This window comes from Hordeum vulgare, chromosome 3H, assembly GCF_904849725.1.
Source record: "Hordeum vulgare subsp. vulgare chromosome 3H, MorexV3_pseudomolecules_assembly, whole genome shotgun sequence".
NCBI lineage: Eukaryota > Viridiplantae > Streptophyta > Magnoliopsida > Poales > Poaceae > Hordeum > Hordeum vulgare.
This window is the reverse complement of record NC_058520.1, coordinates 402090175-402108162: the sequence shown is the minus strand read 5'-3', so window position 1 is coordinate 402108162 and position 17988 is coordinate 402090175.

Here is a 17988-nt window from a genome sequence, read left to right as displayed (position 1 = left end):
GCCGTAGAGCAACATGGCAAGCAAACCCCCTTGATCATTCCTATATCGCCCATTCTTTCTCCCTCGTGCTTGCATTAGAATTTTGCTACTGATGTAGTTGGCTCTTATATCTGATGCATAGCCCGTTTTTGATAAACTGCTACTTTACTCTACCACAATTTAAACTATTTAGTTTAGGTGGAGCAGTCATCCCCTGTGACCCCTTAGTCTAGTCGCCCCGCTTTATCGTCAAGTCTCAATTACATGATCGACGAGCCAAGACCCGATACTTCACTTCCCACCCCCTTGTTGTACGACACTGCAGGGCTACTATCGAGTAACGAGGGTGGCACCTCGATACGTACTCCTGATGTTAGCTCTGTAGTGTAGTTAACCGACGGTGGTTCTCGGAGGGTTATTCCTCGTTAGCCACCTTGACGGTTACATCATTCAGAATCCATCAAGGGTGATACCTCGGATTCCTCTGATGTTATAGCCACACAGTTACTTGACCTTGTTACTCGGAACATTGATGAATGGTGTGTTGCGGCTGGATTCCCACGTGACTGTGACGGTGAGCTAATTAAAATGCTAATGAGATTTGGGTATTTGATCTGGGTTGGTCGGAGACCTTTTCGCACTAACCATCACGTGGGAGAAGTTATGGGTTCTCGACGTTGTGGTATCAGCCAAAGCTCTTCAGACGTTAGCAACGGAGTGGCGCGTGCCCGAGTGGTCCACATAGGCATTGTGCTTGTATAAGAGGTGCTAGGAATGACCTCGGCCGCCCACGCATCATGGAGGAGTGCAAAGGGTGATGGGCCCATGACTCCTGCGCACTTAGGATTTAGACCGGCGGGCTCGCCTCTCTGTTGAGCCTAGGTGGGGTTGCGACGTGTTGATGTTCCGAGGTCAGGCATAACCTAGGAAAGTGTGTCCGGCCAGAGTTTCTCAAACGTGAAGGGAAACTTGATGCAGCCCTTCAGGGATGAAAATTAACTATTCGGATAGTCGTGTCCATAGTTACAGGACGACTTGGAGTTGTGCACTAATCTAATACAACTAGAATTGTTACTTAAGCGGAATGTTTGGCCCCGGGATTGCTCCCTCGCAGGGAGTCAAGGAAGAATCTTTGGGCGTGATCTTAAATAATTTTGATGCAACAATATGACTATATACTTGTGTTACTTGCTCTATCTCGTCTATTGCTGCAAGACCCCTTGAAGATGCTAGTCTTCGATTGGACTAGACCTTTTCTCTATTCTCGTATTGATGAAGTCAGTCCAGATATAACCCCATTCCTTTGATACTGATGCATAACTTAGCCTAGTTCTGATGTCAGTCTTGCGAGTACTTTTTATGAGTACTCACCATTGCTTTGCTCCCCCGTTTCCCCTTGATCCGATTGCTGCAACCAGATGATGGGGCCCAGGAGATGGCATATCCCGTCGACGACGCCTACTACCCTGACTGTGCCTACTACTACGTGGAGTCTGCTAACGACCATGAGTAGTGTAGGAGGTTACCAGGTAGGAGGCCTCGCCTCGTTTGATTGATGTATCTTTAGTGCTAGCCTTCTCTAAGGCTTTGCCATGTTTTATGTCTGTACTCAAAAATTAGTGCTTCTGCTGACTCGTGTGTTTATCGAGCATCTGTATTCTAGCCCTCGAGGCCCTTGGCTTGTAATACGAAGCTTGTATGTTTTTATTTGTGTCTAGAGTTGTGTTGTGATACCCTCCTGTGAGTCCCTGAGCTTGGTCGTACTCATTTTTGTGTATGATTAGCATACGATCAAATCAAGGGCGTCACACCCGCTGACACGGAGGGTAGGACACAAGATGCCATGCAAGTTCTTATCGCAAGAATGTCTGACTATACGAAAAACATGCCTACATTATATTGATGCATTGAAGCTAGTTTTGTGTCGCCCTAGTGTGTAGCTGTTACATAATCAATGTCATCCAAATCATTATCCATCACTGATCCCAGTGCTTGCGCTTTACGTATACATAATCTTGCTAAATTACTACTTTTGTTGCTACTGTCACACATCCTACTCAATTGCTAGTGTTACTACCGTTACTAGCGTTACCAAAATTGCTGTTGTCACTATTACTCTTACTACTATCATTTGTTGTGCTACTAAATCCTTGTTGTAGAGAGATATCCTAGGTGCGGTTGAATTGACAACTCAACTGGTACGATCAATAACTATTCTTTGGCTCCCATCGTGTTGAATCAATAAATTAGGTTGAAATACCACCCGTGAAGACTGTCGCGATCCCCTATACTTGTGGGTTATCAACCTTTTGGAAGCGGCTATGATTTGTAAATAGTTCCCCTATGTCTATGTCCCTCTCCATCTCTTTGGTCCACTTGATGATCTGGCTATGATTACACATATATTTTTTCCTTGAAAAAGTCATCCATGATAGCCATGGCACAATATCCAGACCTATGAGAGGTTTCCACATTTTGTTCTTGATAGCAACAAGCGTTAGTGAAGAACCTGAATTTTGAATTCTCTGTTATAGTCTCTCTCAAGTTCTTACACTTGGTGAGAGCATCATTTAGAGCCTTCTTCAATATGGTCCGTTGTTTCTTAGGGTGTCTCTTCGAATTGAATAAGTAAGCCAAGCCATGCGTCAGCAATGGTGCGATAATGATCCAATGTTGGTCGCCGTGCAAACAATTGAATGAGATCAAACCACAAGGCCATTTATATGTTTCAAAGTAAATTAGTGAATGTTAGCGACTTATATGTGGCAATTAGGCACTAGAAAGGTGTCCGTGTGTGGATGATTGACAATAAAGAGTGGGAACAGGTAGTCCGAGATGACATGTCGGCCTTCTGTGGTTTCTAGGTTGTGGCAATGAATGTAAAAAGGATCAGGTAAGGACGCATTACCATATGGGAGTAGGGTATCTATAGCTCTATGAAGTACCAAGAACCTCATTAACTCTGGGAAGGTTGCGCTAAGAGAGAAGATATTTGCATGGATGACCTCATTAAAGGCCAAATAAATTCTGTCTTCCAAACACTCGTGGACAAAACCATAACATCATATCAAATTGGTCATGTATCCTTGTTGACCTTTTTTTGATTTATCTACCACATGGGCGTGTAGCATTTGAAGATCAATCAAGAGGGTCCCCAACATAGAGTCAGATAGATGCCATTCGGGGATGACAATAGGCATGTGTGGTTTGTCCACATATGGTCCGCAAGTGTCACATGCATTCTTCTCCCCTGAATGTGGATTATCTGGCACTACGTCTCCGGTGTCGACATATCCATGGGGAATCTCCTCTATATCATTCATTGACCACTTATACAGGTGGCTCTAGGTCACTTGCCATAACATAGCGATACCGTCTTCTAGGGGATAAGGCAATGACCAAGTTTCAATGCCTGTCACTACCTCCTGCACCTGCACCCTCGTCATGCCAAGTGGCAGGATGACCCCGTGCGTCATTCTTCTACCGTCGGTAAATGGGATGATTTGACCCTTGGCCATCCTTGTCTTCATACCATCCACGTTGGCTTGCATCCAGCATGGAATAAAGTGGGTTGCACATGGATGACGGGTGACGGTAGGTGTATGCTATTGGGTAGGACTTGGCGCGTCGTGCGGAAACATTTCTACGAACCTTTTGTCGACTATTTCATCTATTACTCCATCTAACTTAGTTTTGCTTACGTACTTCCTTCTATATTTTGAAGTTATTTGGTTTCGGGGTAGGTGTTGTCCCACAACATCTTTCCCCCTCCCAACACATGCCCACTATGGAGCTTCCTATTAACCTCAAAACTCATGTTCACTACCCGGGTAAGAGGGCCATCATACCTATAGCCGTGGGGAGATTCATGAGGACCTGGTCAAAATTCCTGCTTTATTATTCCCTACAAAAAATACATTTGTTTTGGTAAACAATTAGTATGGTACATAATAAATAAACTCTGGGGACTAATTATTTAGTGGTGATTGACATTACCAAGTTCTCCTCTGTCGAGCAAAGGTGTTGCGTCAGTAGGAGAAAGTCCTTACTGTTTGGGTCTTGCACTGCACGGGCCCAGACAAAATGGAAGGCCCAAGCACGATCTCGATGATCCCAGAATAGAGGTTGTTTACCCGGGGCTATGAACTCTACGACCTCCTTTTCTCACTTGGATTTTGCAGATTTGTAACCACGAGGGCTCAGACGGTGGTTAACTGACAGCTTTTTCCAAAAATTATGGACATGATTTCTTATCTCCTTGCTTGACTCACTACCAAAGGATTCAAAAAACTTCATCCATTCTTCATGATCCATAGTTGGATCGGGCTGGTTAACTGTCTCGAAGTCCTTACCAACTAGATTGCAATGCACACTTGTCTTCGAGTCCATTAACATCTTTGGCCATTTTGACATGGCATAATCTTAGGCTAACTTCTTAACATTGATATGTCTCCAACGTATCTATAATTTTTGATGGTTTCATGCTATTATCTTGTCAAACTTTGGATGTTTTGCATGCCTCTTATTTATTTTTTGGGACTAACTTATTAACTCAGTGCCAAGTGCCAGTTCCTGTTTTTTCCATGTTTTTGACCCCTTTCAGAGGAGGATTTTGAACGCAGTCCAAACGGAATGAAACTGCCAAAAAGATTTTTACCGAAACAGAAAAAGATCGGGAAGCCGGAGAATCATGGCATGGGGCCTGCAGGGACCGCACAAGCCCCCTAGCCGTGGCCAGGGGGTGGGCCTGCGCCTCCCTGGCTTGTGGGCTCCCTGGGCCACCTCTGCCTTAGGTTTTGCGCCTATATATTCCCTAAAATCCCAGAAAAAATCAGGAGATCATCGAAAGTACTTTTCCGTCGCCGCAAGCTTTGGTCTCTGCAAGATCCCATCTGGGGCATGTTCTGGTGCCCTGCCGGAGGGGGATTCGTATAAGGAGGGCTTCTTCATCAACACCATGAACTCTCCGATGATGCGTGAGTAGTTCACCATAGACCTACGGGTCCATAGCTAGTAGCTAGATGGCTTCTTATCTCCCTTGGATCTTCAATACAAAGTTCTCCATGATCTTCATGGAGATCTATCTGGTGTAATCTTCTTTTGCGGTGTGTTTGTCGAGATCCGATGAATTGTGGATTTATGATCAGATTATCTATGAATCTTATTTGAGTTTCTTCTGATCTCTCTTATGCATGATTTCATATCCTTGTAATTCTCATCGAGTTTTGGGTTTTGTTTGGCCAACCAGATCTATGATTCTTGCAATGGGAGAAGTGCTTGGTTTTGGGTTCATACTGTGCGGTGACCTCACCCAGTGACAGAAGGGGTAGCGAGGCACGCATCGTGTTGTTGCCATCATGGTAAAAAGATGGTGTTTTCATCATTGGTTTGAGATTATCCCTCTACATCATGTCATCTTGCTTAAGGCGTTACTCTGTTCGTCATGAACTCAATACACTAGATGCATGCTAGATAGCGGTCGATGTGTGGAGTAATAGTAGTAGATGCAGAAAGTATCGGTCTACTTGTCTCGGACGTGATGCCTATATGTATGATCATTGCCTTAGATATCGTCATGACTTTGCGTGGTTCTATCAATTGCTCGACAGTAATTTGTTCACCCACCATAATACTTGCTATTTTGAGAGAAGCCTCTTGTGAACACTATGGCCCCCGGGTCTACTCCACATCATATTTTCAGCCTTACACTTTTTCTTCGTTGCACTTTCCGCCTTTACATCTCACTTTGCAATCAATCTTGAAGGGATTGACAACCCCTTTAAAGCGTTGGGTGCAAGCTCTTTTGTGTTTGCGCGGGTACACTGGACATGACGAGATTCTCCTACTGGATTGATACCTTGGTTCTCAAACTGAGGGAAATACTTACTGCTCCTGTGCTGCATCACCCTTTCCTCTTCAAGGGAAAAACCAACACAAGCTCAAGAGACGACAGAAGGATCTCTGGCACCATTGCCGGGGAAGGACTTTTGTTGACGTAGGAGAAGAATTACTGGCGCCGTTGCCGGGGAGGATCAAGTCAAGAACTCATCCAAGTAGGTGTCGCAAACTCATCTCTTGCATTTACTTTGTTTGCCACTTGCCTCTCGTTTTCCCCTCCCCCACTTCACAACTTTGCCTTTTTCGTTTGCCCTTTTTTCTCGCTTTTTTTCTGTTCGTCTGTGTGGGATTGTCTACCTGTCCTCATTGCTTGATCCACCACTTCGAACGATACTCCCGGGAGCGAAGTTCTCAATTTCAAACAAATTGAGGAAGAAAACTTAAAGGACGCTTGGTATAGGATTTGCAATGTTGAGAGTAGATCTACTCATAAGCAATGCACTACCGTCCTGCTTCGCAGTTTTTATGTGGGTGTTTCTCCTTGGAATAGGTATATTCTTGACACCATCTTAGGTGTAAATTTCTTGGGTAGCCTGATATCACACAAGTGTATGGGATCGTAGCAGTTTTTGAGGGTAGAGTATTCAACCCAAATTTATTGATTCGCCAAGACGAGAAGCGAAAGAATAATCTCAAGTATTAGCAGCTGAATGCGTCAGATTCAACCACACCTGAAAGATTAGTGTATGCAAGCAAAGTATCAGTAGCAAGGTAGTATGATAGCAACGGTGCCAAAAACGATGTGTTGACGGCAAACTATTCCTAAATGTTGTATCAATGGCGCAAACACGTGGACGGGGGATTATTCTTGAGAAGAATGCTTCCCCGGATACGGCTCCAACAAAGTCTTGCAACAAGTAACAGTGGAGTAGCAAGGAACAAGAGTAGCAGCAGCAGCAAAGTAACAACAGTAGTGATAGCAGCAGCAAAATGGCCCAATCCCTTTTGTAGCAAGGGAAAAGCCTAGACAAAGTAACGTAGCGAGGACCAGTAGTAAAAGACTCGTAGGCAGTGGATCGGTGATGGATGAGTATGACGGATGTGATTCATCATGTAACAGCTATAACACGGAGAGATATGTAACTAGCTCACGTTCGTCAATCCAATGTAGGCATGTATTCCGTATGTAGTCATACGTGCTTAGGGAAAAGAACTTGCATGACATCTATTGTCCATCCCTCCCGTGGCAGCGGGGTCCTAATGGAAACTACGGGATATTAAGGTTCTTCTTTTAATAAAGAATCAGACCAACGCATTAACACGTGGTGAACACATGAACTCCTCATACTATGATCATCTCCCGGAGTGGTTCCGGCTATTGTCACTCTGGGGTTGCCGGGTCATAACACAAAGTAGGTGACTACAACTTGCAAGATAGGATCTAAAACACACATATATTGGCGACAACATAATAGGTTCAGATATGAAATCATGGCACTCGGGCCCTAGTGACAAGCATTAAGAATGGCAAAGTAGTAGCAACATCAATCGAGAACATAGTGGATACTAGGGATCAATCCCCATCAAAACTAACTCGATTATATGATAGAACTCATCCAACTCATCACCGTCTAGCAAGCCTACGATGAGATTACTCACGAACGATGAATAGCATCATGGAATTGTCGATGGAGAAAGGTTGATGATGACGATGGCGACGATTTCCCCTCTCCGAAGCCCGAAACGGACTCCAGATCTGCCCTCGAGATGAAGAACAGGATGTGGCGGCGCCTCCGTATCACAAAACGTGATGAAACCTTCTCTCTGATTTTTTTCCAGGAGAAACGAAAGATATAGAGCTAAGATCGGGGGCGGTGGTTCCACGTGGGCCCCACAAGCCTGCACGGCGCGACCATAGGGGGTGGCCGCAGCCTGTGGGCTTGTGGCCCACTGGCACGCTCCCTCCGGTGGATCTTTGCGCACGTATTTTTCTTTTATTCCAAAAAACATCTCCGTAAATTTTCAGGACGTTCCGAGAACTTTTATTTCTGCACAAAAACAAAACCATGGCAATTCTGCTGAAAAGAGCGTCAGTCCGGGTTAGTTCCATTCAAATCATGCAAATTAGAGTCCAAAACAAGGGCAAAAGAGTTTGGAAAAGTAGATACGATCGAGATGTATCAACTCCCCCAAGCTTAAAGCCTTGCTTATCCTCAAGCAACTTAGTTGACAAACTGAGAGAGACAAAAGAAAAACTTTGACGAACTCTGTTTGATCTTGTTGTTGCAACTATGTCTAACTCACAACCAGAATTTCAGCAACATCACAAGCAAACCACATAAGCAAATGACATCTAGGTCTCACGGTAAACATCATATCAATGGCATAATCAACTAGCGAGCAAATAATAATAAGTCTCAAGTGTCAACACTTCAATCAAAACAACATGAAGAAGTACGAATAGATGGTATCTCGCTAGCTCTTTCTGAGACCACAAAACTTAAATGCAGAGCATGTTCAAAGACCAAGGGCTGACTAAACATTGTAATTCATGGCAATGAAGATCCAGTCATAGTCATACTGAACATAGTTAAAAGCAAAGCCTAAAAATGACAGAGGTGCTGTCTAATTGGTGCTTTTGTAAGAGGAGGATGACTCAACAGGAACATAAATAGACAGGCCCTTCGCAGAGGGAAGCATTGACTTGCAGAGGTGCCACCAAAGAAATCTCCTTCAATTGCATTCTTATTCAGCCTCCTTGCTATAATAGCTCCCATTTGAAGCTTTTGTCACCCATCACTGCGCTCTTAAGGATACTAAGGTCGGGTGCGCAGAGGTGACAATGCTCAATCTTTCCATTAATGCATCTGCCTATGAAGAGGGCACAGTAATGCAAGGCAGGAAAATGAATACTCCCCATGGTAGCTTGTGCAATGTCTCTAGTTTCTCCAACCGTAATACCAGCGCAAAAATCTCTAACCGAAGATTTAGGAGGATCATTGAGGTTACCCCAAATAGGTATTTTGCAAATTCTACTAAAATCCTCTAAATCCATGGTATACGATTTATCATAGAGATCAAACAGTACCGACGACTCACGGCCAGCTGAAAATTTGAATCTATGAACAAAAGAGGCAGTGAGAGCAACATACTGTTCACATTTATCGGAGATGAATTCTTCGAGTCCGACATTGCGAACAAGTGCATCAAACTCATCTTTGAAACCTGCCTCAATCATAAATTCATCAGAAGGCCATTCACATGGTTGTACCTGCGCGTCCCTAGGTTGGTAAGGATCAGGCTCCCGAATCGCAAGACGGGGACATCTCTTGCTTGAGGAACCACCATGAAAGTTTCTCCTAAACATCTTCCTTTTCTGAAATTTTCAGTGACCCAAAGGAAAGGTGAACAAGGTTCAACTAAACTTGTAGCAACTACTCCAACAAGTGCCTAGAGGCCATATTACGTATCAAAACTACTTGGGACCAGCTAGAATTAGCATGCAAAGCTCATAAACATGGTCACCAAGGCAGCAAAAATACGCGGAGTATAAGGCACAAGAGCAAAAACTAATTGGACCTATGGAGGAGTCACTTACAAAGGAGTAATTTCCCAAAAACAGTTCAGAGAACGGTGATTTGAGCAAAGAGATCGAAAATCCCAGAAGAGGAGCAAGAACACGGATTTGAGCTGTGAAACGATTTTTTATCGAGGTAGGAGAAGCGGATGAGAGGAAGAATGAGTGGAGGGGGTGCCTGTGGGCCCCACAAGCCTGGGTAGCGCGGCCAGGGGGGTGCCCGCGGCCCTAGGGCTTATGGCCCCCAGACAGACTCTTTGTCCCAGTATTTTTCAAATATTCCAGAAAAAATCGTACTAGATTTTCACAGCGTTCGGAGAACTTTTATTTTCGGGGTACTTTTCTACCGGACGCTAAAACAGAAAACAGGGAAAACTAAACTAAATCTATCATTTTTCTTCTAAGCAACCTAAAGTGAAATCCTGGAAAACAGGTTCGTGACTCCTCGATTCATCCATCTCATGGTCATCAAAAGAACATCCGTCAATGAGGTTGATCAAATCCCCTCGACAAAACTTCTCGAATCGCAAAAGAGAACGGAGAATTTTTGAATAGTCACTAGGTGAAAGTGCGTTATATCGACTAGAGGGGGGTGAATAGGAGATTTTTAGAATTTCATCACTGAGGAAATTCCTTTTGAGGAAATTCCTCACTGATGACTAACTTACAGCGGAAACAGTTAAGGATCAGTTGTGCAATTGTTCACAACAGCAGTATTACAGAGTGAAGATTATGAAAACAGATTGCACAACAAGCAGGCACGCAGAATACAGATGATGATTTACTCAAGTGAAGAATTTGGGGTTGAGGAAATTCAGAGAGAGTCTTCAGCAAATTCTTCAAACAGTCACTGTGAAAGTCATCAACACATAATACAGAGAATGTAAAGAGTTGAGGAATTAGAACCCGATTCTTGGTGAAGACTGTAGTTGATGACCCAGTTCCAATTGCTGTGACAGTTGTACATCTGGTTTGGAGCGGCTTGGTATTTAAACCAAAGGACACCCAGTCCCGGGACACACAGTCCCTACCGTATTCTCCTTGATCTAAGGACACACAGTCCTCGCCCAACACTCGTGGTAAGTCTTCAGGGCAGACTTCCAAACCCTCACAAACTCGGTTACCCGGCGATCCACAATTGGCTGCTGGATTACTCTAGACCATGACGCCTAACCGTGTGGAGGATGCACAGTCCTCAAAGGTAAAAGGCTTCAGTCCCACACAGGAACAACTTCTTCAGTGATGCTCAATCACTAGATTTGGTTTGTGGTTTCGGTGGGTGGTGTATTTCCTCACTAATGATTTACTCTCGAAAGCTCTGAGGAATTGGGTTGCTCTTATGACAAGTGTCAGTTTCTAATGGAGCAGCCAACCAGCTAGTGGTTGTGGGGGGCGGCTATTTATAGCCTGGGAGCATCCCGACATGATTTGACATTAATGCCCTTAAATAATATGACCGTTGGAGTGGATAAGATCAGTGACTTGGCGCGGCTTATCGAAACGGTCGGGACCCTCAACTGTGAGAGTCCTCATGTCACTCATATTCCTCAATTGAGGCTTTTTGGTAGGATTTGGTTTGGGTTGAGCATCATGAGGAAATCCATTCCGTAGTGTTACTTTGACCCCCTTTAACAGTACGGTGTTCCTATTCATCAAATGCGAAGAAAGTAAAACAGAAAACGAAAATCTTCACGCTTCAATTTCTTCAGAACGATATTCTTCAGGAACCACCGATCTTCTCAATATCAATATCTTCATGAGGAATATCCATTTCATCGTAAATTCTTCGCGATTCATTTCTTCAGCTTCAGACCAATTTCTTCAACTGAAGACATACATTTTTAGGGGTCGATATTCTTCAAATATCTCAAACTCCTCAATGACTTATAGATCATGTGTACACTTAAAAACACATTAGATACTTAACCTATAAGTCTTCAATCCACCAAAATCACTAAGGGGCACTAGATGCACTTACACTAGGTCACCTCAATGGGGATGTGTATCTCCCCAACAAGCAAATCATACTTCATCTTGACACGAGGAATAGGGCATTCAAAGCTCCCAATAAGAATCGATGAAGTCTTTTCGATAGCATTGATGCAATGTACTCGATATTGTTTCTTCGGAAAGTGCACCGTATGCTCATTATCGTTGACATGGAAAGTGACATTGTCTTTGTTACAATCTATAACACCCCCTGCAGTGTTTAAAAAGGGTCTTCTGAGGATGACAGCCATGGCATCGTCCTCAGGAATATCCAAGATAACAAAGTCTGTTAAGATAGTGGTGTTAGCAACCACAACAGGCACATCCTCGCAAATGCCGATAGGGAAAGTAGTTGATTTGTCGGCCATTTGTAGAGATATTTCAGTGGGTGTCAACTTATCCAGTTCAAGTCTACGATAAAGAGAGAGAGGCATAACACTAACTCCGGCTCCAAGGTCGCATAACGCAGTTCTAACATAGTTGCCTTTAATGGAGCAAGGTATAGTGGGCACACCGGGATCACCTAGTTTCTTAGGAGTTCCACCCTTGAAGGTATAATTAGCCAGCATGGTGGAAATGTCTATCTCAGGTATCCTCCTCTTATTAGTCACAATATCTTTCATGTACTTAGCATACGAAGACATCTTGAGCATATCCGTCAAACGCATTTGCAGAAAGATAGGTCTGATCATCTCAACGAATCGCTCAAAATCCTCATCATCCTTTTTCTTGGATGGTTTGGGAGGAAAGGGCATAGGTTTCTGAACCCATGGTTCCCTTTCTTTACCATGCTTCCTAGAAGTGAAGTCATTCTTATCGTATCTCTTAGTCTTATGTTGTGGGTTATCAAGATCAACACTAGGTTCAATCTCCACATCCTTTTCATTGCTAGGCTGAGCATCTTCATGAACATCACTATTGATATTATCATTAGGCTCATCTTCATCACCAGATTGTGTTTCAGCATCAGAGATAGAGGCATCGTTTGGACTCTCAGGTGTAGCAGCAACAGGGTTTCTAGCGTGCAGGTTCCTATCATCTTTCTTCTTCTTTCTAGGATGACTAGGTGCATCAGTGCTAACTCCTAGAGAATCTTGTTCAATTCGCTTAGGATCACCCTCAGGATACAAAGGTTCCTGGGTCATTCTACCGCCTCTAGTAACGACTCTGACGGAATTGTCATTCAACTCATTGAGCAAGTCATTCTGAGCTTTAAGCACTTGTTCTACCTGAGTAGTAACCATAGAGGCATGCTTACTCAGAAGCTTTAGATCATTGACATTTCTGTCCACACAAGCACTTAAATGACTAAGCATACGATCATTCTTTTCCAATTGTTTGCTAACATAATCATTGAAACTCTGCTATTTGGCAACAAAGTTATCAAATTCATCAAGGCATAAGCTAGCAGGTTTAGCAAAAGGAATATCACTCTCATCAAACCTACGCAGAGGATTTACTTCTACTACCTGTATCGGGTTATCGAGACCATGGATCTCTTCGATAGGTGGTAGATTTTTGACATCTTCAGATTTAATGCCTTTCTCTCGCATAGATTTCTTGGCTTCTTGCATATCTTTAGGACTGAGGAATAGAATACCTCTTTTCTTCGGGGTTGGCATAGGAGGTGGTTCGGGAATAGTCCAAGTATTCTCATTGCACAAGATGTTATTTAGTAGAATCTCAGCATGTTTTACGGTTCGTTCCCTAAAAACACTACCGGCAGAACTATCTAGGTGGTCTTTAGAAGCATCGGTAAGCCCATTATAGAAGATATCAAGTATTTCATTCTTCTCAAGAGGGTGATCAGGCAAATCATTCATTAGCTGGATGAGCCTCCCCCAAGCTTGTGGGAGACTCTCTTCTTCAGCTTGAGCAAAGTTGTATATTTCCTACAAGGCAGCTTGCCTCTTATGGGTAGGGAAATATTTTTCAGATAAGTAGTAGACCATATCCTGGGGGCTACGCACACAACCAGGAGCAAGAGAAGTGAACTAGGTCTTAGCATCATCCTTTAGCAAGAAAGGAAACAACTTGAGCATGTAGTAGTGGCGGATCTTTTCCTCACTAGTGAATAGGGTGGCTATATCGTGCAGTTTGGTAAGATGGGATACAACCATTTCAGACTCATAACCGTAAAAAAGATCTGATTCGACCAGAGTGATTAACTCAGGGTCGACAGAGAATTCATAATCCTTATCGGTCACAAAGACAGGCGAAGTAGCAAACTTCGGGTCGTATTTCATCCTAGCATTCAGAGATTATTCTTTCCACTTGCGCAGAAGTTTCTCAACATCATAGCTATCCATACACGCAAGAAAATCCTCAGCTATCTCTCCCTCCATAACATAGCGCGTATCAGGCATAACAGGCTGTAAGTGCATCTAGTGCCCCTTAGTGATTTTGGTGGTTTGAAGACTTATAGGTTAAGTATCTAATGTGTTTATGACTGTACACAGGATCTATAAGTCACTGAGGAGTTTGACATATTTGATGAATGTCAACCCCTAAAATGTATATCTTCGGTTGAAGAAATTGGTCTGAAGCTGAAGAATTGAATCACGAAGAATCTCCGATGAAATTGATATTCCTCATGAAGATATTGAAACTTAGGAATTCGGTGTGTCCTGAAGAAAATCATTCTGAAGACTTTGAAGCATGAAGATTTACTCTTTCTGTTTTATTTTCTTCACACTTGAGTAATAGGAACACCGTACTGTTAAAGGGGGTCGAAGTTACACTTTGAATGAATTTCCTCATGATGCTCAACCCAAGCCTAATCCTACCAAAAAGCCTCAAGTGAGGAATACGAGTGACATGAGGAGTCTCACAGTTGAGGGTTCTGACCGTTTCGATAGCCACGCCAAGTCACTGGTCTTATCCACACCAACGGTCATATTATTTAAGGGCATTAGTGTCAAATCATGTCGGGATGCTCCCAGGCTATAAATAGCCCCCCCCACAACCATTAGCTGGTTGGCTGCTCCGTTAGAAACTGACACTTGTCATAAGAGCAACCCAATTCCTCAAAGTCTTCGAGAGTAATTCATTAGTGAGGAAATACCCCATACATCGAAACCACAAACCAAACCTAGTGATTGAGCATCACTGAAGAAGTTGTTCCTATCTGGGACTGAAGCCTTTTACCTTTGAGGACTGTGCATCCTCCAGACGGTTAGGCATCATGGTCTAGAGCTTTCCAGCAGTCAATTGTGGATCGCCGGGTGACCAAGTTTGTGAGGGTTTGGAAATCTGCCCTGAAGACTTACCACGAGTGTTGGGCGAGGACTGTGTGTTCTTAGCCCAAGGAGAACACGGTAGGGACTATGTGTCCTTTGGTTTCAATACCAAGCCGCTCCAAACCAGATGTACGACTGTCACGGCAGTTGGAACTGAGTCATCAACTAATGTCTTCGCTGTGAAACGGATTCTAATTCCTCAACTCCTTACTTACCTCAGATTATGTGTTGATGACTTTCACTGCTACTGTTTGAAGAATTTGCTGAAGACTTTCTCTGAAATTCCTCAACCCCAAATTCTTCACGCTAGTTAATCCTCATCTGTTTTCTGCATGCCTGCTCACTTTGCAATCTATTTTCACATTCCTCACTCACAAAAACTGCTGTTGTGAAACTTTGCACTTCTGATCCTTTACTGTTTCCGCTGTAAGTTAGTCATCAGTGAGAAATTTCCTCAAAAGGAATTTCCTTAGTGATGAAATTCTAAAAATCTCCATTTCACCCCCCTCTAGTCGATATAACGCACTTTCAATTGGTATCACAGCAAGGTACTCCCTTGTTCTGTGTGATTTTGGTTTAACCACCTTGAGTTTTAGTTATGTCGACTGCAGGCATGTTTAAGGTGACTGTAGCATGTCCTACCTTCGAAGGAAAGAACTTTCCCTTCTAGAAGAACAAGATGAAAATGCATCTACAAGCTATTCATAATGATCTCTGGTATATTGTGGAACCTGGCGTCCCCATCATCTCTGCTAGTGTCTCTGCTGCTGATGTGAAGAAATTCAAGCAACTTGATTCTCAAGCGAAGAATATCATCTATGGCCATCTGAGCCCAGGCCAGTTTGGAAGAGTGAGTTCTTTGGGCTCTGCAACACTGATCTGGGAGAGACTGTGGAAAGTAAATGAAGGAGTATCAACCCAGCGTGACTCTCGTGTTGATATTCTTCGCAATCTCTTCAATCACTTCAAGAGGCATGACAATGAAAGCTGCCAAGACACCTTTGATCGCCTCACTGACATATCTAATGAACTGCAAGCACTGGGAGCTCGAGACATTACTGATCACGAAGTTGTGAAGAAACTGCTGAGATCTTTGGATTCTTCATTCGATACTTCAGTTCTGATGATTCAAGAAATACCAGACTACAAGATGCTTGATCCAGCTGATATACTCGAAAGGGTAAATACTCATGAATTCCATCTAGAAGAAAAGAAAGATCTGTATGGACCAAGCTATTCTAGACCACGTGCACTGAAGGCTAGAGCAATTTCCTCATCTGAAGAAGAAGATTCGGATGACAGCATTGGTGACCCTGAAGAATTTGGACAGGAGCTTGCAATGCTCGTAAGGAAATTCCAGAGGTTTACGCGACGTGGCCAGTTCGGTAAATCTTCAAGAAGAGACATGAGGAAATCATAATCTTCATCTAAGGACTACAAGAAAAGAACCTGCCACAAGTGCAAGAAATCAGGTCATTACATTGCTGACTGTCCCCATTGGGGAAAGGAATCAAAGAAGAAGAAATACAAGGATGACAGTTCTGATGACTTGAAGAAGAAGAAGAAATCTTCAAAATCCTCATCTTCAAAGCCCTCATCGCACAAGAAGACCAGTTTCAGAAAGGCTCGGGCACTTATTGGCCAGGAAATGGATTGTGAGGCAGAATCAGAGGAATGTGATGAAGAAGAGGGTTCTGATGAAGACTCAGAATCCGGACAGGCCAGTCTTGCAATGGCAACCACCTCCGTGAGCAAGTCAATCTTCAACCTTGAAGAAAATGATAACACCATCCACACTGATGACTATGCTGATGACTTCGCTCCAACCTATTGCTTCATGGCAAAAGGTTCAAAGGTACCGAATGATGCTTCCTCCTCTGATTCAAGTGATTGTGAACCTGATGACTATAAAAAACCCAGTTACAGTAAACTTGCTATCATTGCCACTAAACAACAAACTGCCCTGGAAAAGCTTCAGAAACTACTAGATAGAACTAATGATCTGTTGAATGCTGAAATGAATCTTACCCAAATCCTCACTGAAGTTGTAAAAAGTCTTCAGTCTAGATTTGATACTCTTCAAGATTGTTATGATACACTCCTCGCTGATCATGAGAAACTTTCCTATGAATTTCTTCAAAGGAAGCTTGATCTAGAGAAGCTGAGGATTTCTCATGATGATCTTCGTATGGAAAATGATTCATGACTAGCTCAACAGATCAGCGCTGCTCAAGCTGAATTCATTCCTCCATGTCTTAAATGCATTGAACGCGAAACTGCTAATTCTTCACCAGAATCATCCTTCTATTGCTACAAATTCTTTAACTGCACCTGTAGTGTTTATTTCCTCACTTGAGGAAAACACAAATGTTACTGATGAAAATGCAGGGTTGAAGGAATTGTATGTGACATGCATATACAAAAGTCTCAAAGGACATCAAACCCTTTGTGATGTGCTCAAAAAGCAGAACCCGAGGAAAGAAGGAATTGTCTTTGAGAGGAAATTAAATGTTGATGGATCTTATTGGAAACCTGAGCAATATCCCAAAACCTCATGGTTTGCTGCTACTGGGCCTCCTTTTGACCCATCCAATCTAACTGGCTTTTCATGTGAATTATCCTATTCCTCAGATGAGTCATTTGACTCCAACTATAAACTTTTCAAAAATCAATTTGGTTAAGTATTTGCTCGATATGTTGGAACTTGTAAGTGCATCTAGTGCCCCTTAATGATTTTGGTGGTTTCAAGACTTATAGGTTAAGTATCTAATGTGTTTGTGAGTGTACAGAGGATCTATAAGTCATTGAGGAGTTTGAGATATTTGAAGAATATCGACCCCTAAAAATATATGTCTTCATTTGAAGAAATTGGTCTGAAGCTGAAGAAATGAATCGCGAGGAATCTACGATGAAATTGATATTGCTCATGAAGATACTGATATTGAGAAGTTTGGTGGTTCGTGAAGAAAATCACTCTGAAGAATTTGAAGCATGAAAATTTATACTTTCTGTTTTACTTTCTTTGCATTCGAGTTATAGGAACACCGTACTGTTAAAGGGGGTCGAAGTTACACTATGGAATGAATTTCCTCATGATGATCAACCCAAGCCTAATCCTACCAAAAGCCTCAAGTGAGGAATATGAGTGACATGAGGACTCTCACAGTTGAGAGTTCCGACCGTTTCGATAGCCACGCCAAGTCACTGGTCTTATCCGCTCCAACGGTCATATTATTTAAGGGCATTAGTGTCAAATCATGTCGGGATGCTCCGAGGCTATAAATAGCCACCCCCACAACCACTAGCTGGTTGGCTGCTCCGTTAGAAACTAACACTTGTCATAAGAGGAACCCAATTCCTCAGAGC